General features: G+C 45.9%; 1 long non-coding RNA gene across 1 annotated transcript in view; it reads left to right on the forward strand.

Moving 5' to 3' along the window:
- Nucleotides 1–26,784, forward strand: part of LOC138754231 (uncharacterized) — a 65,234-nt gene extending 38,450 nt beyond the window's left edge. The window contains exons 2-3 of the long non-coding RNA XR_011351612.1: nucleotides 20,961–21,053; nucleotides 26,628–26,784. This is a non-coding gene — a long non-coding RNA (uncharacterized lncRNA). The remainder of the gene's footprint in view (nucleotides 1–20,960; nucleotides 21,054–26,627) is intronic.
- Nucleotides 26,785–27,640: the final 856 nt, after the last annotated feature.

Here is a 27,640-nt window from a genome sequence, read left to right on the forward strand (position 1 = left end):
TTCTTTCTTCGCTGCCATTTTCTCCACACCTTTATTTTCACTTTATTTTAGTTTTTGTGTTTGTGCCTTTGTTTTTTCTCTTTCTTTTTAACTTTTCCGGAGAGGGCTGGAGTTCCCCAACCGGCCACTACTCCATCACGTGACTCCTGATAATTTCATAAATTGAGAACAAAGAACATTTATTCTACAACAATGCAAAGTTGGATGCTTCCCCTTACCCTGGGAATACACACATATACTAGGGCTCACCCAACTTTTCTACAGTTTATTTCAGTATAGAAGTGCCCTCCCCCTTACATTCTTCTGCCTCCTGGATGAGTTTGGCATTAGGCAATCCTGTCTGCCTACGTGCTGTTTCTGTGAACTTGGAGGACCAGGGGGTATCCTGTCATTGTCCCATCATGTCATTGTCCTTATTCACACCTTCCCGACTCTCAGGGCTTACTAACTTCTTTATGCAGAACTTGCTAATTCTGTCTAAAAGGCTAGAAGACCGTTATCTTATTCAGACTAACTTTATCTTCCTACATTCTATTATCTATCCTTATCCTATTCATACTGGCTTTATTCATTACACATATATCCATACTAGTTTTCTTCATCTTTCATATTTTCATATTAGTTTTACTCATCTCTCACAATCCTCACTTTTCTTTCAGCTACGCTTCGTGAATTCTCAACTGGAATGTATTACTTGTAAACTTGGTCTTTTTCCCAGCGGGTCAGTTAATGAACTGCAGTCTCAGCATCATCAGACAGAATTTGGGAAACATACATCCTTTGGGTTATAGTGTTCTGACGAGGGGTCCGTTGAATTAAATACTGCACACGTCTTTAGGCAGTGGAGCACCTTAATGGCCATAATAGCGAGTCCAGCTGCTATAAGGGCTGTGGGTATCAGACTCCAGTTACCAATAAAAAGTCCCACACCGGACCAAGGTTGCCAAGTCTGAACCTGGGCATGGGAAGATTTTCTAACTCCTGAACAAGTGTCTTTAACCGCCTGACCGTTGAGAGCATTGTCCTTAACCAGTCTTTCACAAATGCTGCCTTCAGCAGCCAACGAGTAATCGAGAGCCAGGCGGTTTTGTTGAACTGTGGCTCATATCTGTCGTCTTTTTTCAGCCCATAAGTTCAGGGGAATCACTGTCTGTTCGGTGATGATCTCCAAGGCTGCCTGGAGTCTGATTAAACGATTTAAATGCCAAGCAGCTGTGGTGTTCTGGAGCAGCTTACGTCGTTTACAACTGGAACTCCCCTTCCAGTGGTGGTTCTTTACATTCCGAATGTCTGTGTGACCCAAAGGATGATTTACAGGAGACCAAGTTGGGGAGGGGTGTTTCTTGACACTTAACCTGTGAGTTGCAACTTGTCTGCGAACATTAGCATAAGTATCACTGAACCAGTGAGTTGCAGCCTGCCTGTGAACATTAGCATATGTATTCACTCTATTATCTCTGCTACATGTACAATCCTGACTAACATTCTGTCTGTCATTGTCCCACCATCTTCTTTGTGCTATCTCTTTAAAACTCCTCTTTTTAATACCTGTAGAGGCCGAAATACAAATCAAATCTACTCCCCTAGGGCCGTTCTGTTTCCATGGTCCATGTTGGAATCCTATATTAACCCATACTAAATAAGGTACCCCACTATGACTATACTCTATACCTGCACCCTGTCTTCATTCTAAAGGTAAATAATTGTCACCTCTGCTGCCCCTATTCCAGGAGGACTTAATACATTGTGAGCAATTTGGTGATTTCCCAAAAATTGGGAACCAACAAGTAAACAAAACAGCAAATGGTAAAAACAACATTACACCACTTTTTCCCGGCGTAGATGATTGGGGGAGATTTGAATGTGGTGTTGGAGCCTTTATTGGATAAGTACCCAAGAGTAATTAAGAAGTCTAAGATGGCAATCCAAGTGATTAATATGATGGCAGATTTGAATTTAATTGATATTTGGCGAAGAGTTAATCCTACAGAGAAAGATTTTTCTTTTTATTCCTCGCGACATAATTCTTTTTCTAGAATTGATTATTTTTTTAATATCAGCACATTTGCAGGATAGGGTTACATCTGTGGAGTATAAGGCTAGATTGGTTTTGGATCATTCACTATTATTATTAGAATATTTGAGTTCACAAGATGTTCAGAAAGCTTCAAGATGGAGATTTAATACTATGCTATTGCAAAAACCAGAATTTATTAGTTTTTTAAAACAGCAAATTGAAATTTTTATTGGTATTAACTGTAATTCTGTTTCTAGTCATTTTGTTTTATGGGATGGAATGAAAGCTTTTTTGCGAGGCCAAATTATCAGTTATGCCTCTAAAGTAAAGAAGGAGAGAATTAAAGAGATTGAAGACTTAGAGGCAAAGATAACTGCTACTGAAAAAGAATTTCAAAAACATGCTACCGAAACGCAAAAGAATCAGTTAACTAATTTAAAATTTAAATATAATGAATTACAAACATATCGGTTTGAATGTTTAATGAATCAAACTAAGCATAAGTTTTATGAATGGGGTGAGAAAGCTCATAAAGTTTTGTCATGGCAATTAAAAAAGGAACAATTATCTAGGATTATACCAGCGATTAGAAAGAAATCAGGTATTACTTTTAACCAAAAGGAGATTAATGAGGAATTTTGTAATTTCTATAAACAATTGTATACTTCGGAATGTAAAGATGTAATTGGAGACGCAATAGATTCTTTCTTGGAAAATATTAACTTGCCACAATTGAATCAAGAAGACAGACAAGAGTTAAATAAACCTTTTACAGAGGATGAAATAAGGGCAATAAGAGACATGCCGAATGGAAAGGCACCTGGTGAAGATGGGTTTTCTATAGAGTTTTATAAAATTTTTTATGCTGATGTATCTTCTATTTATAAGGATGTATTACAACAAACTTACAATACTTTTCAATTACCTGAGTCTTGTTCTAACGCAATAATTATGGTTATACCAAAAAAAGATAAAGACCCTTTACAGGTTTCTTCTTATAGACCAATTTCATTGTTAAATGTAGATTATAAAATTGTAGCTAAAATTATGGCTAATAGATTAGCTCAATATCTGCCTAAAATTATACATGGTGATCAAACAGGATCTACATGTACAATCCTGACTAACATTCTGTCTGTCATTGTCCCACCATCTTCTTTGTGCTATCTCTTTAAAACTCCTCTTTTTAATACCTGTAGAGGCCGAAATACAAATCAGATCTACTCCCCTAGGGCCGTTCTGTTTCCCTGGTCCATGTTGGGATCCTATATTAACCCATACTAAATAAGGTACCCCACTATGACTCTACACTATACCTGCGCCCTGTCTTCATTCTAAAGGTAAATAATTGTCACCTCTGCTGCCCCTATTCCAGGAGGACTTAATACATTGTGAGCAATTTGGTGATTTCCCAAAAATTGGGAACCAACAAGTAAACAAGACAGCAAATGGTAAAAACAACATTACACCACTTTTTCCCAGCATAGTGTAACTTTCAGATCAGAAGGATGAAGGACTGCACGCCAGGTGGAGGGTAGATTATCAATGTCTTTAATCCGTGGATCAGCAGCTTGTTTAATTCGTTCTATGTGAGTCCACCCCTTTTCTTTCGTTCGCACTGTAGTGTCTGTAATCAAAAGTACACAATAGGAGCCGTCCCAGACAGATTTTAGTTGGTGATCTTGCCATGCTTTTACATATACCCAATCACCAGATTTAATAAAATGAATAGGATGCTCCAGGGGTGGGTTTTGAGCTAATAAACCCTTCCGTTTTAATTCGTATAGAGAGGCAGAAAGTCCCTTTAAATATTTGGATATGTACTGGTCGTTCGCCTCAGGGGTAGGGGTATTAAAAGGTGACATACAAGGTTCGAGTATACCATCTTTCACCAACTGGTCAATTACTGGCTGCAGCCCCTTTCGGCCAGCCATCGGAATTGGACACTGCTTTCATCTAATTACTTGCTCAGGTTCTTTTAAAGTAACTTGCAGGGGAAGAATATCTAACACTCCTCTATTGCTTCTTTTTGCCCATACTCCAGGATTTATTAGTTCCTGATCCTCCTCGGTTAATACATACAATTGAACCCTGATACCCGATTCCTGTGGTCTGTTGCCGATAGCCAATTGGTCCTGTAAATCTCGTCCTAACAAACAAACTCCAGCTTGGGGAACTAGTAGAATGTCCTCCGTTACTATCTTCTCTCCCATTTGTACTCTACATCCCTTAATACAGGGACCGTAAAATCTCTTCCTCCTACTCCCCAAATCATCACTGTCCCCTCTATCTTAACACCCTCGGGTGGTTGTAAAATACTAGACTGGGCTGCCCCAGAATCTACTAAAAAGGTCATCTTGTCACTGTGGGGATCTATGCTTAAATTTACCAATGGTTCTTTGTGCAGCCCCACGGTGTGTATTGACTGACAACCGTGACCCCCCCCTATTCATAATCTGCTTCCATCTGTCGGACTCTGGCTTTACCCTACCCTTAATTTAGTCTATGCGTCGTCTGAGTCCAGCATGTTCGTTAAATTAAGTGATAGGAGAAGGTATTCGGTTCAACAATCAGTTTATTACACAGCACAAGAATAAAGCTTAACAGAGCTCTGGTTCAGTCGTTACTTCATAGGTCACCTGCACACTGAGCTATTCCCCAAGACTGACCTCCACTGTCCAGTCTCTACAGTTTATATAGTTCACTCTTATCATACAGAACAAAAGTTGCCTTTCTTTGCTAGATTTCTTGCATAAGATTTATCACAAGTAATTTCCTGCTCTGCAGTTATCTGGGGTGTAGAGCTCCCATCGTAATCCTCAAGGTCAGAATATCCTGTTGTTTTGATCAGAAATCAATTCATACCCCAGATATTTCTAATTATTTCTTTGTTCTCATCTGGCCATATTCTTCTGTTCTACTCAACACCTCCTTTTGTCTTAGCTTCTTACTGATTCCATTCTCTTTGTTTCTGACAGTCTCTGTCAGGATTCTTTTTGTTTATGCTAATCAACACCTCAACCTTCCTACTAAATTGTTTCATACTTATCCTCTCTTTTGTATTTTGGGAGCAGGCAATTCTAAACCTACTGTAATCAGCCAACTTTGCTACATATTGTGGCTGCCCCTGACTTACATTACTCTTTCCCTTCACCATGAGGTAAATATTAAATTGTTACATAGTACTGGATTCATGTATACAAACTGAATAGTATATAAGCATATATTCTACATATTTTCTATGATTAATTAACCCCTATATTCCAACACATCAGTGCGTAAGATCGCGTCTCCCTGCCTCGCATTGGGCATTCTCTCTTAAAATGTCCCTCCTTTTTACAATGGTAGCAAACTAATGCTCCTGTTTCCCAATTCCTACCGGGATTACCATGAGGTCCTGGGAACGGTCGTCGTCCCCAGATTTCCTCTCTACCCTTGCCCTTGCTCTGGTCTCTACTCTCCCACTCCCGGAGCTCCTCCCAATGTCCAGGAGCTGGCACACAGCCCCTACCCTTTCCTTGCTGTCCCTCCACGACTTCCTTGACTGCCTGCATCAAAATCTTAGTCTTTCCTTTCTGTTTATTGGGCATTCTCTCTTAAAATTACTCACCTCCGTACTAGTTAGGGGCACATTTACGAAACCGAGATCCCCTCCCATGGGAACTTCCCGTAAAGGTCTCATCCAGTTAATTTTTGGCTTATCCTCTCCTTTATAATGTCTAGATTCCTGCTCTCCGGGAAATGAATCAAAGGGTTCTGCCCTTCCCTCCTGGAGGGTCTCACACTGTTCTGAATCAAAGTCTCCTCCCTCTCTTGTCAATTGAGGTGGTAATCCAGTACTTTGTGAACAGGTCATCATACCACCCCTACTTTCTTCTCCCTTCTTTAGCTGTGGGAGAGGAGGGGAAGGTGAAGAAGGGTAGAGCATAGGAGAGAGGGGAAAGATAGGAGCCGGCATAGGAAGAGCATAAGGTGGAGGAAGGGAATGTAACACATCCCATCCTTGTGTTTCAGGGACAAAAGGTTCCTCATCCTTCTTGTCCTTACATTCCTTTTCATTCAAAACCAGTTGATCAACCGATCTACTGAGCCAGCAGGCTAGGCTGCATATTCTCTGCTCTCAATATTATCTCTTTGATTTTGATAGAGCCAGATGTTCAATGCCTGACACATCCAGTCCTCATCGGATCCGAACTTTGGCCAATATACCGAATTCCCTTTTTATCGGGTTTTTTTTAACCCATTGCAGACAGCAATACCTGTCCATGGTCAGTTTGTCTTTCCCACGGACTTTGCTTAGTTATCTGATTGTCCCGTCCTTCCTTAGGACTATTTCCCTTGCTACTCACACCTCCCATACTAACAGGTAAGTAAAATTCCTCTTACCGGGATCCAGTAGCTATTCCTAGCGCGCTTCCTTAATGTCCTCCTGTCGTTTGTTCTCAATGCCTCTTCTCGGATATCACTCGCTTCATCCACTGACAAGTCACCTGCTGTCCGTGAGCCCAGCTGAATCAGCCGGGGTGCACCTACCCTCATCGTCGGGCACTCTGTCAGTGGAGGGAGTGGGATCCCAGACGAGCCCCCATTTGTGAGAAGCAGAAGTACCTTCACAGAATTTGCTCGAGACAAAAATTGAGAACAAGGAACATTTATTATACAACAATGCAAAGTTGGGTGCTTTCCCTTACCCTGGGAATACACACATACATTGGGGCTCACCCAACTTTTATACATTTTATTTCAGTATAGAAGTACCCTCCCCCTTACATTCTTCTGCCTCCTGGATGAGTTTGGCATTAGGCAAACCTGTCTGCCTACGTGCTGTTTCTGTGAACTTGGAGGACCGGGGGTATCCTGTCGGTGTCCCATCATGTCATTGTCCTTATTCACACCTTCCCGACTCTCAGGGCTTACTAACTTCTTATATGCAGAACTTGTTAATTCTGTCTAAGGCTAGAAGACCCTTATCTTATTCAGACTAACTTTACTTCCTACATTCTATTATCTATCCTTATCCTATTCATACTGGCTTTATTCATTACACATATATCCATACTAGTTTTCTTCATCTTTCATATTAGTTTTACTCATCTCTCACACCCAGAAACCGCGTTAAGGTTGCCCGAACCCTTGTTACGGATGCCCCAAACCCTCATTACGGTCACCCCGAACCCTCGTCATAGACATCTGGAATCCTCGTCACCGTTGCGCTGAACCCTCGCCACGGTCGCCCTAAACCCTCAATATAATTGCTACGGATCCTCAATTACTGTTGCCCGGAACCCTTGTCACGGTCACCCCAAACCCGCGTCATCGTCGGCCTGAACACTCATTACAGTTGCCCAGAATCCTCATTGGTGTAGCTCCAAACCATTGATATGGTCGCCTTGAACCCTCATTACAGTTGCGTCGATCCCTCGTTACTGTCGCCCCCAACCCTCGTTAAGGACGCCTGGAACCCTCATTACAGTGGCCTCAAACCCTTGATACGGTCACCCCCGAACCCTCGATATGGTCACCCTGAACTCTCAAGACGGACGCCCCAAACCCTCGACATGTTCGCACCGAACCCTCATCACAGTCGCCCCAAACCCTTGATATGGTCATGCCGATCCCTCATTAGTGTCGCCACGAACCCTTCTTACAGTCGCCCAAATCCTCGTTACAGTCACCCAAACCCTCGTCACGGATGCCCCAAATCCTTGTCGCTGTTGCGCCGAACCCTCGCCATGGTCACGCAAAACCCTTGATATAGTCGCCCGCAACCCTTGTCACGGTTACCCCAAACCCGTGTCATCGTCAGCCCGAACACTCATTGCAGTTGCCCCAAACCTTCATGACAGTTGCCCAGAACCCTCATTGGTGTAGCAAATAACCCTCGTTAAGGTTGCCCCGAACCGTTGTTATGGTTGCCCGAAATCCAGTCACAATCAGGCCAAACCCTAGTCACAGTCGCCCCGAACCCTTGTCACGGTCGCCCCGAAGCCTCGTCACGGACACCCCAAAACTTTGTCACAGTTGCCCTAAACTCTCGTTATGGTTAGCCTGAACACTCGCCTTGCTCGCCCCAAACCCTTATCATGGTCGCCCCGAACCTTCGTCATGTTTGCACCGAACCTTCGTCATGGTCACCCTGAACACGCATTATTGTTGCCCCGAAATCTCATTGCAGTCACTCGAACCCTCGTTAGACACCCCAAAACCTCATTACAGTTGCCCTGAACTCTCATTACTGTCGCCTGAACTTTCGTTACGGTCACTCCGAAGCCTTGTCACGGACATCTGGAATCCTCATCACCGTCGCGCCGAACCCTCACCATGGTCACTCTAAACCCTCGATATGGTTGCCCCGAACCCTCATTACTGTTTCCCGGAACCCTTGTCATGGTCGCGCCAAACCCTCATCATCGTCGGCCTGAAACCTCGTTGCAGTTGCCCCGATCCCTCGTTAGTCGCCACAACCCTCATCACAGACGCCCCGAACCCTCATCAAGGTCACCCCAAACCCGCGTCATCGTCGGCCCGAACACTCATTGCATTCACCCTGAACCCTCATTACAGTTGCCCCGAACCCTCATTGGTGTAGCTCCGAACCCTCGATATGGTTGCCTTGAACCCTCGTTATGGTTGCGTCAATCCTTCGTTACTGTTGCCCCCAACCCTCGTTAAGGACTCCTGCAACCCTCATCACAGACGCCCCGAACCCTCGTCAAGGTCACCCCAAACCCGCGTCATCGTTGGCCCGAACACTCATTGCATTCACCCTTGTGAGAGATGAGAAAAACTGATATTGCAATATGAACATGAAGAAAATAAAATGGATACATAAGTAAATGAATGAAGCCAATACAACCAACATGAGACATGGATATTAGAAGGCAGGAAGCTGACACTGTCTGAGTAAGATAAGAATCTCCTAGCCCTTCAGAAAGAAGCAGCAAGTTCACTGAATGAAGGAGATAAGGACAGACAATTGATAATAGAAGTAGAGTTAGTCTGAACGAGATAAGGGTCGCCAAGCTATTAGCAAGTTCTACATATATAATTAGTAAGTCATACACAGATTTTTCAAGTTATGCATATTTAACTAGTAAACCCTAGACAAGATGAGCGAACCCTGCATATGAAGGGACTGTAGCCCTGAGAGTTGGAAAGGTGTGAATGGGGACAAGGGCAAGGTTGTGAATAAGGACAATGGGGATAATGGCATGAGAAGACACCGACAGGATACCCCCTGGTCCTCCAAGTATACTGAAACTGCACGTAGGCAGGAAGGATTGCCTATGCCAAACCCATCCAGGGGGCAGAAGAATGTAAGGGGGAGGGTATTCTGATACTGAAATTTACTGTATAAAAGTTGGGTGAGCCCCAGTGTACGTGTGTATTCCTAGGGTAAGGGGAAGCACCCAACTTTGCATTGTTGTTGTAATAAATGTTCTTTGTTCTCAATTTTTGTCTCGAGCAATTTCTTTAAAGGTACTTCTGTTTCTAACAAATGGGGACTCGTCCGGGATCACACTCCCTCCACTGACAGAGTGCCCGACGACGAGAGAAGGTGCACCCCAGCTGATTCAGCTGGACTCACGGACGACGGATGGCTGGTCAGTGGAAGAAGCTAGTGATATCCAAGAAGAGGCATTGAGAACAAACAACAGAAGAACGTTAAGGAAGCGCGCTAGAGCATTGCTACTGGAACCCGGTAAGAGGAATTTTACTTGCCTATCAGTATGGGAAGTATGGGTAGCAAGGAAGAGAGTCCTGGTAAAGGATGTGAAAATCAGATAACTACGTACAGCCTGCTTGGGTTGATGTTATCTGAGTGGGGCACGGGAAGGACCCGTGGAAAGGACAAACTGACCATGGTCAGGTATTGTTGTATAGAATGGGTTAAATGCCCGATTAAAGGGAGCTCCGTGTACTGGCCAAAGCTCGGATCCGAGGATGACTGGATGTGTCAAGCTTTGAACATCTGGCTCTATCAAAACCAGAGAGATAACCTAGAGAGCAGGGAATATGCAGCCTGCTGGCTTAGGGGATCGTGTGATCAATTGGTTTTGAAAGAAAATGAGTACAAGGACAAGAGAGAGGAGGAACCTTTTGTCCCTGAACCACAAGTGTGGGATGTGCTACATTCCCTCCCTCCACCTTATGTTCCTCCTATGCCAGCTCCTATCTTTCCTCCCCCTCCTATAACCTACCCTTCTGCACCTCCCCCACCACTAGAGAAGAGAGCAGGAGTGGTATGATGACTCGCTCACAAACACTCGATTACCACCTCCATTGACAGGAGAGAGAGGAAACTTAAATTTAGAACAGTGTGAGACTCTTCAGGAAGAAAGGGCAGAACCCCCCAAACCATCTCCCAGGGAGCAGGAACCCAGACCTAATAAGCCAGAAACCAACTGGATGCGACCCCTGCGGGAAGTTCCCGTAGGAGAGGGTCTCGGTTTCATAAATGTGCCCCTGACCAGTACTGAAGTGCGTAACTTTAAGAAAGAACTGACCTCCCTGATAGAAGATCCCCAGGGATGTGCCGAACAGTTAGACCAATTTTTGGGACCAAATCTATATATTTGGGAGGAGTTAACATCTATCTTTAAGACTCTGTTTACTTTGGATGAGCGTGGAATGATCCGCCAGGCAGGGATTAGAGTCTTGGATAGGGATCACCAAGGGGGACCAGATGCGGTACCAGGAGAAACTAAATTCCCCTTGGCAAGACCTAATTGGGATAAAAATACCAATGACGGTCGGGTATTGATGGAAGAATACAGGGTTAATTTGATAAGAGGAATCAAGGAATCTGTCCCAAAGGGACAGAATTTCAAGAATGAGGTTCCCCAAGGTTCCGAGACCCCCTCCGCATTTCTGAATAGATTGCGCACGGCAATACAGCAATGTGGGGGTCTCGACATAGAATCCCCAGCAGAGGAACAATTGGTACTAACGGGTTTTGTTACCAACTCAGCCCCAGACATTAGAAGAAAATTACAAAAAACGGAAAATTGGCATGAGCAAGGAATTACCCAGCTACTACAGATTGCACAGAAAGCATTTGTCCAGAGGTCTGAAGATAAGCAGAAAGGGAAGGCAAAAATTTTAATCCAAGCAGTCAGAGAGGTAGTAGATGAGCGACATGAAAAAGGTAGGGACTGTGTGCCAGCTCCTGTATGCGGTGAGGGGAGCCACGGGTGGGGAAGTGGGGACCCCAGTAGATGGAGGAGTAGAGGAGGATTCCGGGGACGACGACCCTTCCCGGGGCACCTTAGAAACCCAGGTAGAGATTGGGAAACAGGAGCATTTGTCTGTTTCCATTGTAAAAAGGAAGGACACTTTAAAAAGGATTGCCCACTGCGAGCCAGGGACACGCGATCCTATGCCCTGATGGAAGCAGATTATGAATAGGGGGGTCATGGTTCTCAGTCAATACACACCGTGGGGCTGCACGGAGAACCATTAGTAAATTTATGCATAGGACACCACAGTGACAACATGATATTTTTAGTTGATTCTGGGGCAGCCCGATCTAGTATTTTACACCAACCAAAGGGGGTTAGAATAGAAGGGACAATGATAGTTTCGGGGGTGGGAGGAAGAGACTTCACAGTCCCTGTATTAAGAAAGGTCAGAATCCAAATGGGAAATAAGGTAATAGCAGAGGATCTTCTACTACTTCCCCAAGCTGGAGTATGCTTATTAGGACGAGACTTACAGGACCAATTGGCTATCGGTAAGCGAGGAAGATCGAGAACTTATAAATCCAAGAGTATGGGCAGAAAAAGGCAATAGAGGAGTTCTAGACATTCCTCCCCTACAAGTAACTTTAAAAGACTCGCAACAAACAATTAGACGAAAACAGTACCCAATTCCTATGGCTGCCGAAAAGGTCTGCAGCCCGTAATTGACCAGTTGCTTAAGGATGGTATACTCGAACCTTGTATGTCACCCTTTAATACCCCGATTTTACCTGTCCAGAAACCAGACGGTACCTATCGATTAGTACAGGACTTAAGGGAGTTGAACAAAATCATTCTCACCCGTCACCCTGTTGTACCCAATCCCTATACGATCATGAGTAAAATCGATCCCCATAATGCATGGTTCAGTGTCATTGATCTCAAAGATGTATTCTGGACCTGTCCATTGGCAACAGAAAGCAGAGACATGTTTGCCTTTGAATGGGAAAACCCTTTTACTGGATGTAAAAATCAATACCGGTGGACTGTCCTTCCTCAGGGCTTTACAGAATCTCCAAATTTATTCGGTCAGGTCCTAGAACAGATACTAGATGAGGCTCCTCGGAGAGACAATTGTCAGCTAATACAATACGTTGACAACTTGTTAATTACTGGAAGAACGTATGAATTGGCTAAAGAATTTACTGTTGCACTTTTAAATTTTTTAGAGAAAAAAGGTCTTAGAGTCAGCAAATCCAAATTACAATTTGTACAATCGGAAGTTAAATACTTAGGACATCTAGTGAGTCAGGGAAACAGGAAAATTATTCCAGAGAGAATAGCTGGTATTCTGCAGATTCCCCCTCCCAAAAATGCCAAGGAACTTAGGAAATTCCTTGGCTTAGTGGGATTCTGTAGAATCTGGATGGAAAATTTTCTAGCCTTGTCAAATTTCTTTATGATAAACTCACGATAATAGGGACTGGAGCTCTTGTCTGGACAGACGATGAGATTAAAGATTTTAACTTCGTTAAACATAGCCTTACGCGTGCCCCAGTCTTGGCACTACCCGACTTAAATAAGCCTTTTGACTTAAATACTAATGCAAAAGGAGGTGTAGCCACCGGAGTACTAACCCAGGACAGGGCAGGCTATAGACAACCAGTGGCTTTCCTATCAAAGGTTTTAGACCCCGTTTGCCAGAATGTGTACAAGCCATCGCAGCCACTGCTGTTTTAGTTGAGGAAGGACGAAAAATTACTTTCGGCGCCCCTATGATAGTTCACACCCCTCACACAGTCCACAATATTCTCTTACAGCGTGCTGGGAGATGGCTCATGGACTCTAGAATTTTAAAATATGAAACGATCCTAATGGATAGGGATGATTTGACCTTGCTTACAACTAAAACCCTCAACCCAGCAGCCTTTCTCGTTGCTCCAAATTTGGACAATTCCACAAATGAATTAGAACTTGGGTGCTTAGAGGTTATAGATCTACAAACCAAAATTAGAGAAGATCTAACTGATGTCCCTTTAAAGGAAGGTGAAAGATGGTTTATTGACGGCTCTTCACGATGCATTGCAGGAACTCGCTATAGTGGGTATAGTGTAGTGGATGGGAAGCAAGGACTGGTGATTGAAGCCGGTCGCCTCCCTGGTCATTGGTCAGCGCAATCCTGTGAATTATACGCCCTATGTAGAGCACTCCACGGCTTAGAGAGCAAAATAGGCACTATCTACACTGACTCTAAGTACGCTTTTGGTGTAGTCCACACCTTTGGGAAGATCTGGAAAGAACGAGGAATGATAACTGGTAAAGGACAGAAGTTAGCCCATGAGCACTTAATTGTCCAATCCCTAGATGCTCTGACGCTCCCGACTGAAATAGCCGTAGTACATATCCGAGGACATCAAAGTGGTGACAGTCCTGAAGCTCAGGGCAACAGACAGGCTGATGCAGCTGCCAAACAGGCTGCACTCGCAGAAAAGATTCACATCCACCTATTACTGCCCACACCACTAGAGATTATAAAAACCCCCACCTTTTCACGGGAAGAGGAGGTCTCAATGAAAGATCAGGGATTTCGCCAAACTGCCGACGGGTTGTGGTGGACGGGAGACGGACGTCAAGTCCTTAACAAAGCATTAGCCCGCCAAGTGGTAGATCAGCTACACCAACAGACACATTGGGGAACCCAGGCGCTTGTTGATGCCTTTCAACGATCCTTACACTGCTCCGGTATATATACCATAGCTAAACTCACTACTCGCGGTTGTCCAATCTGTCAGAGAATCAATAAGAAATCTATGCGCCCTGTAATGCCTGGCGGTCGCGACATCGCAGTTCGCCCGTTTCAACGCATACAAGTTGACTTTACAGAACTTCCTAAAATTGGTATTTACAAATACCTTCTGGTGATGGTAGATCATTTTACATGATGGGTTGAAGCTTTCCCCACCCCGAATGATCGAGCTAGCACTGTGATCAAAATACTTATTGAATCTGTGATTCCAAGATATGGTGTGATTCAAACCATTGATTCAGACCGAGGTACACATTTTACCTCTCAGGTTCTCCAGGGTGTCTGCAAGAAACTGGGAATAGACTGGCAACTACATACCCCATGGCACCCCCAAAGTTCAGGTCGAGTTGAACGAATGAATCAAACTTTGAAAAATCAACTCACTCAACTTCATGAAGAGACTGGTCTCTCCTGGATTAAATCTTTACCATTACCCCTGCTTAGAATTCGCACAGCCCCTCGTAAAGACCTTGCAGTCTCACCATACGAAATGATGTTTGGACTTCCATTTATGGAATTCCACACTGATACCCCTATCCCTGAGCTAATGATCAATACATTTCAAAATTTCTACAGGGTCTTTCTACTTCTATACACAAACTGAAACAGAAGGGATTATTAGCCCAAACTCCACCCCTGGAGTTTCCTATCCATTCTATTAAGCCTGGGGATTGGGTTTATGTCAAAGCATGGTAAGATAACCAACTGAAACCTGCCTGGGATGGTCCCTACTGTGTACTTTTGATCTCAGACACTGCCGTGCGAACGAGAGAAAAAGGCTGGTCCCACATCCAACGAATTAAACCAGCTACCGAACCACAGGATCACGACAGTCAAACTCAACCCTCCACCTGGCGTGCAGTGCCTCATCCTTCTGACCTGAAACTTAAACTACGCCGTGAAAAAGTGCCGTAATGTTGTTTTTATTCTTTATTGTATTGTTTAATTGTTGCTTCTCCATTTCTGGGACATCACTTAATTACTCGCAATGTATTAAGTCCTCCTGGAATAGGGGCAGCAGAGGTCACAATTTTTTTCCTTTAGATTTTAGACAAGGTGTATATTTAGTTTTTAGCCATAGTGAGATATGCTTTAATAAGGGATTCCAATACGGACCAGGGGACCAGAACAGCTGTAGCGAGCTTCACTTAACTTCCCACATAGATATTAAAGGTATGAGTTCTAAACCTGTAGCACAAAGAGAGCGAAATGACAAAGACACACTGAATGTTAGTAACCAATGCACCTGTCACAGAGAGAGAAGACGTTTGCTAATGTACACAGACAGGCTTCGACTCACAACTTCAATTATACTCATATTGTAACACACATCTCTAATCGTAATGCACAATCCTCCCCATACTGGTCTTTTCTCAAACATCCTTTGGGTTCCTCTGGCATTCAGAATCCTTACCACTGCATCGTTAAGGGGAGTTCCAGTTATAAACGGCAAAAGCGGCTACAGATCGCTAATGCTCCTTGCCATCTGAAACATCTAATCAGACTCCATGCAGCCTTGGGAATCATCATCCAACAGAACACAATGGCCCTGAGGTTACGGGCTGAAGATAAACAACGTTTACCAGCCACACTTCAACAACACCGCCTGCCTCTCGATTACAGCTTCGCTGCTGAAGGCAGCACTTGCGAAAGACCCCTTAAAGACACTACTCACAACGGGCAGGTGGTTAAGAACACTTCTTCAGGACTTCGAAAAACTTCCCATGCCCAGGTACAGACTTTGCAACCTCGGTCCTCCTGTGGGATGGACTGGACTTTTAACCGGTTACTGGAGTCTGATACTCACAACCCTTTTAGCAGCTGGACTCATTATTCTCACCATCTTACTGCTTCCCTACATACAGACTCGTGCACATCGTTTAAATCATCAAACCCTTCGTCAGAACACTTTCACCCAAAGGATGTACAGTTCCCAACATCTTTCTGAGGACACGGAGACTGCTATCCGTTTATTGACCAGCTGGGAAAACCACCACGTTCCACTTTACCACATCAGTAATACTGATCTAAAAGAAAACGGAGGATTGTGAGAGACCAGTAACACTGAGATCAGTAACACTGATCATTGTGAGAGATCAGTATTACTGATCTAAAAAAAAAGTGAGGATTGTGAGAGATGAGAAAAACTGATATTGCAATATGAACATGAAGAAAATAAAATAGATACATAAGTAAATGAATGAAGCCAATACAACCAACATGAGACATGGATATTAGAAGGCAGGAAGCTGACACTGTCTGAGTAAGATAAGAATCTCCTAGCCCTTCAGAAAGAAGCAGCAAGTTCACTGAATGAAGGAGATAAGGACAGACAATTGATAATAGAAGTAGAGTTAGTCTGAACGAGATAAGGGTCGCCAAGCCCCAGATAGAATTAGCAAGGCTTGCATAAATAATTAGAAAACCTTAGACAGTATTAGCAAGTTCTACATATATAATTAGTAAGTCATACACAGATTTTTCAAGTTATGCATATTTAACTAGTAAACCCTAGACAAGATGACCGAACCCTGCATATGAAGGGACTGTAGCCCTGAGAGTTGGAAAGGTGTGAATGGGGACAAGGGCAAGGTTGTGAATAAGGACAATGGGGATAATGGCATGAGAAGACACCGACAGGATACCCCCTGGTCCTCCAAGTATACTGAAACTGCACGTAGGCAGGAAGGATTGCCTATGCCAAACCCATCCAGGGGGCAGAAGAATGTAAGGGGGAGGGTATTCTGATACTGAAATTTACTGTATAAAAGTTGGGTGAGCCCCAGTGTACGTGTGTATTCCTAGGGTAAGGGGAAGCACCCAACTTTGCATTGTTGTTGTAATAAATGTTCTTTGTTCTCAATTTTTGTCTCGAGCAATTTCTTTAAAGGTACTTCTGTTTCTAACACCCTGAACCCTCATTACAGTTGCGCCAAACCCTCATTGGTGTAGCTCTGAACCCTCGATGTGGTTGCCTTGAACCCTCATTACGGTTGCGTCAATCCTTCGTTACTGTCGCCCCCAACCCTCGTTAAGGACTCCTGCAACCCTCATTACAGTCACCCCAAACCCTAGTTAAGATTGCCCCGAATCCTTGTTACAGTTGTCCCGAACTCTCGTCACGTTCGCCCTGAACCATCATCACGGTCACCCCGAACCCTCATTGGTGTCACCCCGAACCTTTGTTCCGGACATCACGAAACCTCATTACAGTTGCCCCGATCCCTTGTTACAGTCGCCCTGAACCCTCATCACAGACGCCCCAAACCCTCATAATGGTCACCCTGAACCCTCATCACGGACGTCCCAAACCCTTGTCACGGTCACCTCAAACCCTCATCGCGGTCACCTTGAGCCCTCGTCACGTTCACCCCAAACCCTTGTCATGGTTGCCCAGAACCCTCGTTACAGTCACACCGAACTCTCGTTACAATCGCCCAAACCCTTGTTACTGTCGCTCTGAACCCTCATCATGGTCGCCCAAAACCCTCAATATGGTCACCCCAAACCCTCATTATGTCACCTGGAACCCTCGTCACGGTCACCCCAAACCTTTGCCATTGTCGTCCCGAACACTCGTTGCAGTCGCCCTGAATCCTCATTACAGTTGCCCCGAACCCTCTTTACGGTCGCTCACCGCTAATCCTTGTCACTTCCTTACGGTCATCTCAAATCCTCGTTATGGTCACCCTAAACCGTCGCTACATTCGCCCTGAACCCTCATTACTGTCACCCTGAACCCTTGTTACAGTCTCCCCGAACTTTCATCATGGTCACCCAAACCCTCGTTACAGTTGCCCCCAACCCTCATCACGGTCGCCCAAACCCTCGTCGCAGATGCCCTGAACCCTCATTACGGTCACCCGAACCTTTGTTATGGTCACCCTGAACTCTCTTCACGGACGACCTGAACCCTGGTCACGGTCACCCCAAACACTCCTTACGGTCGCCCTGAACCCTCATTATATTCACCCTGAACCCAAATTACTGTCGCCCAAACCCTTGTTACTGTCACTCCGAGCCCGCGTCACGGACGCCCCGAATCCTTGTCACTGTGAGAGATGAATAAAACTGATATAAAAATATGAAGATGAGGAAACTAATATAGATATATGGGTAAATGAATAAAGCCAGTATGAACAGGATAAGACATGGATATGAGAATGTCGGAAGCAGAGTCAGTCTGAGTAAGATAAGAATCTTCTAGCCTTTAGACAGAATCAGCAAGTTCACCATATGAATGAGATAAAGATAGACAATAGATAATAGATAGGAAGTAGAGTTAGGTCTCAATAAGATAAGGGTCTTCTAGCCCTAGATAGAATTAGCAGGTTTTGCATATATAATTAGCATTAACAAGTTCTACATATGAAGAGGTCACAGCCCTGAGGGACGGGAAGGTGTAAATTAGAACAAAGACAGGTTTGTGAATAAAGACAATGAGGATAAGGACATGATGAGACACCGACAGGATACCCCCCTGGTCCCCCAAGTTCACAGTACGTAGGCAGGCAGAATTGCCTAATGCCAAACCTATCCAGGAGGCAGAAGAATGTAAGGGGGAGGGTATTCCTATACTGAAATAAACTGTATAAAAGTTGGGTGAGCCCCCAGTGTATGTGTGTATTCCCAGGGTAAGGGGAAGCACCCAACTTTGCATTGTTGTATAATAAATGTTCTTTGTTCTCAATTTTTGTCTCGAGCAATTTCTGTGAAGGTACTTCTGTTTCTAACAAATGGGGACTTGTCCGGGATCCCACTCCCTCCACTGACAGAGTGCCTGACGACGGGGGTAGGTGCACCCCGGCTGATTCAGCTGGACTCACGGACGAAGGGTGACTGGTCAGTGGATGAAGCGAGTGATATCCAAGAAGAGGCATTGAGAACAAACAACGAGAGGACGTTAAGGAAGCGCGCTAGAACTAGCTACTGGATCTCGGTAAGAGAAATTTTACTTACCTGTTAGTATGGGAGGTGTGAGTAGTAAGGAAGAGAGTCCTAGTGAAGGATGGGAGGATCAGATAACCAAGCAAAGTCCGTTAGGATTAATGTTATCTGATTGGGGTGCGGGGAGAACCCGTGGGAAGGACAAACTGACCATGGTCAGGTATTGTTGTTTGGAATGGGTTAAAAGCCCGATTCTTGGTGTGAGCTTGCAGGCGCCTCAGATTGAAGAGACTGCCATCCGTGCGGTACCGGAGAAACTTGTCCGTGAACTACTCTTTGCAGACGATGCCGCTTTAGTTGCCCATTCAGAGCCAGCTCTTCAGCGCTTGACGTCCTGTTTTGCGGAAACTGCCAAAATGTTTGGCCTGGAAGTCAGCCTGAAGAAAACTGAGGTCCTCCATCAGCCAGCTCCCCACCATGACTACCAGCCCCCCCACATCTCCATCGGGCACACAAAACTCAAAACGGTCAACCAGTTTACCTATCTCGGCTGCACCATTTCATCAGATGCAAGGATCGACAACGAGATAGACAACAGACTCGCCAAGGCAAATAGCGCCTTTGGAAGACTACACAAAAGAGTCTGGAAAAACAACCAACTGAAAAACCTCACAAAGATAAGCGTATACAGAGCCGTTGTCATACCCACACTCCTGTTCGGCTCCGAATCATGGGTCCTCTACCAGCATCACCTACGGCTCCTAGAACGCTTCCACCAGTGTTGTCTCCGCTCCATCCTCAACATTCATTGGAGCGCTTTCATCCCTAACGTTGAAGTACTCGAGATGGCAGAGGTCGACAGCATCGAGTGCACGCTGCTGAAGATCCAGCTGCGCTGGGTGGGTCACGTCTCCAGAATGGAGGACCATCACCTTCCCAAGATCGTGTTATATGGCGAGCTCTCCACTGGCCACCGTGACAGAGGTGCACCAAAGAAAAGGTACAAGGACTGCCTAAAGAAATCTCTTGGTGCCTGCCACATTGGCCACCGCCAGTGGGCTGATATCGCCTCAAACCGTGCATCTTGGCACCTCACAGTTTGGCGGGCAGCAACCTCCTTTGAAGAAGACTGCAGAGCCCACTTCACTGACAAAAGGCAAAGGAGGAAAAACCCAACACCCAACCCCAACCAACCAATTTTCCCCTGCAACCGCTGCAACCGTGTCTGCCTGTCCCGCATCGGACTTGTCAGCCACAAACGAGCCTGCAGCTGACGTGGACATTTACCCCCTCCATAAATCTTCGTCCGCGAAGCCAAGCCAAAGAAGAAAGAAAGAAAGAAGAAAGAAAAGCCCGATTAAAGGGAGCTCAGTATATTGGCCAAAGCTCGGATCAGAGGATGACTGGATGTGTCAAGCATTGAACATCTGGCTCTATCAAAACCAAAAAGATAAACTTGAGAGCAGGGAATATGCAGCCTGCTGGCTCAGGGGATCGTTTGATCAACTGGTTTTGAATGAAAAGGAATGCAAGGACAAGAGAGATAAGGAACTTTTTGTCCCTTCCTCCACCTTATGTTCCTCCTATAACCATATAACCATTTACAGAGCGGAAACAGGCCATGTTGGCCTTTCGAGTCCGCACCGGTTCACTGATTTTGTGCGCCCTCTTCAGGCATTGATCAGATTGGCTGTCTGTGTACCAAAAATAGTAAAACTTGACGAAACTGAATTTCTACTACCTATTCCTGTCTAAGCTGATCTAGCTCCCTCCTGTATGCTTCCTCATTATCGTTTGTGATTCTGCCTGGTCACAAAGTCGTGGGTGTATAACGAGTAGAGTAGTGGGCTAAGCACACATCCTTGGGGTGCACCTGCGTTGATGATCAGTGAGGAAGAGACATTACTTCCAATTCATACTGACTGTGGTCTTCCGATGAGAAAGTCAAGGATCCAGTTGCAGAGGCCTAGAATTCGTAGCTTGTTGGCCAGCACTGAGGGAATAATGATGTTGAAGGCTGAGCTGTAGTCAATGAAGAGCAGCCGTATATATGTGAATTGCTGTTTTCAAGGTGATCCAGCGCTGTGGAGAGCCAGTGATATTGCATCTGCTGTGGAACGATTGGGATGATAGGCGAAATGCAGCGGTCCAGACCTTTGCCTAGGTATGTGTTAATTCTGGCCATGACCAGCCTCTCAAAGTATTTCATCACAGTAGAAGTTAGTGCTACTGGCGGAAGTCGTGGAGGCAGCTCACACTACTTGGGCACTAGGATGATTGATGCTCTTTCGAAGCAGGTGGGAACCTCTAACTGCAACAACGAGAGGCTGTAAATGTCTGTGAACACTCTGGCTAGTTGGGTGCTGCAGATTTTCAGTACCCTGCCAGGTATGCCGTCAGGGCCTGGTGCCTTGCGAGGGTTCACCCTCTTGAATAATATTCCAACATTGTCCTCAGAAACAGATATCACAGGGTCCTCAGCCGTTTCAGGGATTCTTATGCCGGCTCCTATCTTCCCCCCCCCCCCCCCCCCCCGCTCCTATGCTCTACCCTTCTGCACCTTCCCCTCCTCCCCCACAGCTAGAGAAAAGAGAAGAAAGTAGGAGTGCTCGATTACCACCTCTATTGACAAGAGAGAGAGGCGACTTTAATTCAGAACAGTGTGAGACCCTCCAGGAAGAAAGGGCAGAACCCTTTGATTCCTTTCCTAGAGAGCAGGAACCTAGACCAAATAAGCCAGAAACTAACTGGATGAGACCTCTGCGGGAAGTTCCCGTGGGACAGGGTCTTGGTTTCGTAAGTGTGCCCCTGACCAGAACAGAGGTGCGTAACTTTAAGAGAGAAATGATCTCCCTGATAGAAGATCAAGGATGTGCTGAACAATTAGATCAATTTTTGGGACCAAATACATATACCTGGGATGAGTTAACATCTATCTTTAAAACACTGTTTACTTTGGATGAGCGTGGAATGATTCGCCAGGCAGGGATTAGAGTCTGGGATAAGGAACACCAAGGGGGACCAGAGGCGATACCTGGAGAAGCTAAATTTCCCCTGGCGAAAACAAATTGGGATAAGAATACTAATGATGGTCGCACATTAATGGAAGAATGTAGGGTTAATTTGATAAAAGGAATCAAGGAATCTGTCCCAAAGGGACAGAATTTTAAGAAAGCATTTGAGGTTCCCCAAGGTCCTGAGGAGACCCCCTCTGCATTCCTGAATAGATTGCGTACGGCCATACAGCAATATTGGGGTCTGGACATAGAATCCCCAGCAGGTGAACAACTAGTATTAACGGGTTTTGTTACGAACTCAGCCCCAGACATTAGAAGAAAATTACAGAAGACTGAGAACTGGCATGAGCAAGGAATAACCCAGCTTCTACAGATCGCACAAAGAGCATTTGTCCAGAGGTCTGAGGATAAGCAGAAAGGAAAGGCTAAGATTTTGATGCAGGCAGTCAAGGGAGTAGTGGAGGAACAACAAGGAAAGGGTAGGGACTGTGTGCCAGCTCCTGGACGTTGGGAGGGGAGCCAGGGGTGGGGAAGTTGGGACCCGAGTATGGTGTCATCGGTCCAGATCCAGAATGGACGTGCCCATTAATGAAGCTGCCCCTCCCTCCCCCCACCACGCTCAAGGCCCTCTGCAGGTGCCTTGGCCTCTTCTCGTACTACTCCCAGTGAGTTCCCGCTTATACCATTTCATCAAGTCCCGGAACCTCCCGTACAACGTCAGGGACGTCAGGACCATGACCGAGGCATCTCGGGCCTGCGTGGATTGCAATCCCTGCTTCTTCCGCCCGCCCCAGGCCCATGTTGTCAAGGCCACTCAGCCCTTCGAGCATCTCGACATGGACTTCAAGGGGCCCCTGCCTTCCACGAAACAGAATGTCTGACTCATGGTCATAGACGAGTACTCCCGCTTCCCTTTCGCAATCCCTTTCCCAGACACCTCCACAGCCACCGTCATCAGGGCACTGACGCAGATCTTCACCATGTTTGGCTACCCTGCATTCATTCACAGCGACCGGAGGGGTCTAGATTCATGAGTGAGGAACTGCGCCAGTACCAGACACCAAGGGGCATCACAACCTGTTGCACGACTAGTTACAACCTGAAGGGTAATGGACAGGTGGGGTGCGAAAACGGGGTGATCTGGAAAGCAGTCCTCCTGGCCTTATGTCGAAGGTGTGGTCCATAGAATACTGGCAGGATGCCCTCCCCGAGGTGCTCCATGCCATCAAGTCACACCTGTGCATGGCTACCAGCGAGACCATTCACGAATGCCTGTTCCAATTTCCAGGTTGACATAATACATTCCCTTGCGTATCTGCTACCTTCAGAAAGATATCTTGCATAAACTTTTGATCTTCTTCATTAGGTGAATATACATTGAGTAGATTCCAAAACTCCGAATATATCTGACATTTTATCATTACATATCTCCCTACTGGATCTATTATTTCCTCTTCTATTTTAAATGGCACATTTTTACTAATTAATATAGCTACTTCTCTTGCTTTTGAATTATACGATGCTGCTGTTACGTGTTCTACCCAATCTCTCTTTAATTTCTTGTGCTCCAATTCAGTTATGTGTGTTTCTTGCACAAATGCTATATCAATTTTTTCTTTTTTCAGTAAATTTAGCAGTTTCTTCCTTTTAATTTGGTTATGTATTCCATTAATATTTAAAGTCATATAGTGCAACGTAGCCATTTTATACTTTGTTTATCTTCCCTTTCCGTTTCTCCATCATTACCTTTCCTCCTTATCCATTTCTGTTTTCTTGTTTTAAACCCTTTATAAGACAACATTCCTAAAACATCAAACATTTTCCTTATTCTCCTATTTAAAACTTCTTTAGCCCCAATCTCCCCTTCCCCTCCTGAGTTGTCCTTTATCTCTTGTCGGACAACCACATCTCCCCTCTCCATTTGGATTTGCGAATTCACTCGCAAGCATCAGCTGATTTTGCAGTGACCGCAACTCCTCCCCACCCAGCATCCCCAGAAAAGATTTCACTTTTCATATGTAACAAAGGTCACTCTTTTAGTTCCCTCCTTATTCCCTCTATTCCATTTCCTTCCTTATTAATTCTTGTCTATACTATCTATATTTTCCTCTAAATACGGATACATTCATGTATGCCCATTATACATATACACACATATACCTCTTTACCCCACATACATATAAATCGTGGTCACTTTTATTCTTATAACATGTCTTCAACTCTCTGGTTGTTTTGTAGTTGTTCTGCAAATTTCCTTACTTCCTCTGGATCCGAGAATAGTTGTTTTTTTTCCCCCATAAGATCGTTTTCGATGTATTGAACTCCTTTCTCTTTTTCAGGAATTCAAAACTTATGTGTCTTTTTAGTTCTCAGTCTTTTGTACTCTCATTACACGTCTTCATCCCTCAGTCTATTTTGTAATTGTTCTGCAAATTATCGTGCTTCTTCTGGATCCGAAAATAGTCTGTTTTGTTGTCCTGGAATAAATATTTTCAATACCGCTGGATGCTTTAGTATAAATTTATAACCTTTCTTCCATAAAATCGCCTTTGCTGTATTGAACTCCTTTCTCTTCTTCAGGAGTTCAAAACTTATATCTGGATAAATGAAGATTTTTTTGCCCTTTGTACTCCAGTGGCTTGTTGCCCACTCTTACTTTTTCCATTGTCTTCTCCAGTACCTTTTCTCTTGTAGTATATCTTAGGAATTTTACTAAAATAGATCTTGGTATTTGTTGAGGTTGTGGTTTAAAGGCCACTGCTCTATGTGCCCTTTTCTATTTCCATTTCTTGCTGTAGTTCTGAACATCCTAGGATCCTGGGGATCCAATCTTTTACAAACTCTCTCATATTCTTGCCTTCTTCATCTTCTTTAAGGCCCACTATCTTTATGTTATTTCTTCTGTTATAATTTTCCATTATATCTATTTTCTGAGCTAACAGTTCTTGTGTCTCTATAACTTTTTTATTAGATTCCTCTAATTTCTTTTTTAAGTCCTCTACCTCCATTTCTACTGCTGCTTCCCGCTCTTCCATCTTGTCCATTTTCTTTCCCATTTCTGTTAAGGTCATATCTATTTTATTCATTTTCTCTTCTGTGTTGTTTATTCTTCTTCTTAAATCATTAAATTCCTGCATTTGCCATTCTTTAAATGACTCCATGTATTCTTTAATAAGAGAAAGTATATCCTTTATCTTGCCTTTCCCTTCTTCTTCTATTTCACTGTACTCTTCCTCTTCCTCTGGGTTGGCCATCTGTTGTTTCTTTGTTGCCCTTTTCTTCTCTTCTCTCTTGTTTTCATTGTCTTCTGTGTTCTCCTCTTGCTGCAGGTGTTCTGCAGCTGTCATTGCCGGCTGTGGAGATCGACTCCCCAGCTGGTCACCCCCTCCCGTCGGTGGTGTTTTTTTTGCATGCGCATGCGCGGTTGCGCACTTTTACTCGGCTCAGCGAGCCATTTTTGTAGTCCACTTTCTTCCGACCTGAGGGAGCGGGTTTCTCTCTCCACCGCGGGCCTCTTCGAACAGGTAAGGCCTTCTCCTTCTTCTTCCGTTGTCTTCTCTTCCTCTCTTCTTACCGTTGATTTCGATTTTTCTTTTTTTGTCGCCATCTTCTTTCCACCTTTATACTCACTTTTCTTTAATTTTTATTTCTGTGCCTTTGTGGTTTCCTTTGTTTTTTCCGACTTTTCTGGAGAGGGCTGGAGTTCACCGTCCGGCCACTACTCCATCACGTGACTCCCCTCGGAGGACACCATCTCAAGCAGAGACTTGCAACCCGGCAGGAGCACCCAATACAACATAGCACCCTCCAGTCCAGGACCCGCCGACCTGACACACACACACACCTGACCCCGGACAGCTATGGGGCACTCAGGACCTCCTTAGGCACCAAGGACTCACTCCAACCATGGGGGACAAACTCATCACCCAGTAAATCTTCTGGCGATAAAGTCCCGAACCTGTTGAACCTTTTCCTGTAACTCAGTCCCTGATATCTGGTCAATGTCCCAGTAAATCTTCAGGGGGTAAAGTAACGAAACTGGTGACCCTTTCCCTGTAACTCAGACCTTGACATCCAGGCAACATCCCAGTAAATCTTCTCTGTCCTCTTTGAGATCTTTCTTGTCCTTTGGTGACCAAAACTGCACCCAATGCTGCAGATTTCCCCCCCCCCCAATGCCTTGCACAACTTCACCAGAACATCCTGGACTCAATACTCTGATTTATGAGGCCAACGTGACAAAAGCTCTCTCCGCTACCCTGTTCCTCTGTTGACTCCACTTTCGGAGAACGATGTCTCTGTGTTTCCTGGATCCCTTCTGTCCCACCGCCCTCCTCAGGGTCCGACCGTCCACTGTGGATGCCCTCAGGCCCCAACCAGTGACCAAACCTCTTAACCACTTCACTCAACCCAACATCTCCTCACCCCCCCCCCCCCCCACCCACCTCTCTCTCACCAGTGGAAATATACTCTGGAATGTGATGATTGTCTGTACCCGTCCACATACCAGACTGAACAAGCCTGAATAAACCTGGCATGAACATTTTCTCTCTTTCTCCCCCTCTCTCTCTCCCCCTCCCCATTCCTCTCTCCTCCCTCTTTCTACCACTTTCTCTCCCCTTCTCTCTCTCTCCCTTTCCCTCTCCCTCTCCCCCTCCCCCTCCCCCCCCCCCCCCACGTCTCTCTCTCTCTCTCTCTCTCTCTCCCTCCCCCTCCCACAGGGCCTGGAAGGACTGCAGTTTCTCGACAGGCCGGCAGGAGGAAAGACGGCCAGTTCTCTTTGGCCCCTTCCCCCACCCTCTCCAGCCAGCCCCCCTCCCCCAGCCCCTCGTTCCCCCAGCCCCCCCTCCCCCCCCTCCAGCCCCCCCTCCCCCCCCTCCCGCCCCCCCCTCCAGCCCCCCTCCCACCCCCCCCTCCAGCCCCCCCACCTCCCCCCTCCCCCGGTCCGGCCCAGTCCGAGACCTGACGTCACGCCCAACAAATCTCCTTTTATGGAGATCGGCAGCAGGATCTGCGGAAATCGGCTCGATCCAGGAAGGGGCGGACGAGTGGAGGGAGAAATGGAGGTGAGGGGGGGGGGTCGAGAGACCACCGGTCGGGGGGTAGAGGAGGAGGAGGAGGAGGAGGAGGAGGAGGAGGAGGGGGGGAAAGACCCCCGACCGGGGGGGGGTAGAGGAGAAACCCCCGGGTCGTGAGGGAGAAACCCCCGGGTCGTGAGGCAGAAACCCCCGGTCGTGGGGGTGAAATCCTTGGTCGGGGGGGGGGTGAAATCCTTGGTCGGGGGGTGGGGGGGTGTGAAATCCTTGGTCGGGGGGTGGGGGGGTGAAATCCTTGGTCGGGGGTGGGGGGGTGAAATCCTTGGTCGGGGGGGGGTGAAATCCTTGGTCGGGGGGGGGTGAAATCCTTGGTCGGGGGGGTGGGGGGGTGAAATCCTTGGTCGGGGGGGGGGTGAAATCCTTGGTCGGGGGGGGGGTGTGAAATCCTTGGTCGGGGGGGGGGGTGAAATCCTTGGTCGGGGGGGGGGGTGAAATCCCTGGTCGGGGCGGGGGGTGAAATCCCTGGTCGGGGGGAAGGAGAGGAGAGACTCCCGGCGGGCGGAGAGGAGGGGGGAGGGAGAGGAGGAGGAGGGGGGGGAGGAGGAGAGGGGAGGAGAGGAGGAGGGGGAGGAGAGGAGGAGGGGGGGAGAGGGGGGAGAGGGGGAGGAGGGGGGGGGAGAGGGGGAGGAGGAGGGGGA

This window comes from Narcine bancroftii, chromosome 2 (assembly GCF_036971445.1).
Source record: "Narcine bancroftii isolate sNarBan1 chromosome 2, sNarBan1.hap1, whole genome shotgun sequence".
Classification (NCBI taxonomy): domain Eukaryota; kingdom Metazoa; phylum Chordata; class Chondrichthyes; order Torpediniformes; family Narcinidae; genus Narcine; species Narcine bancroftii.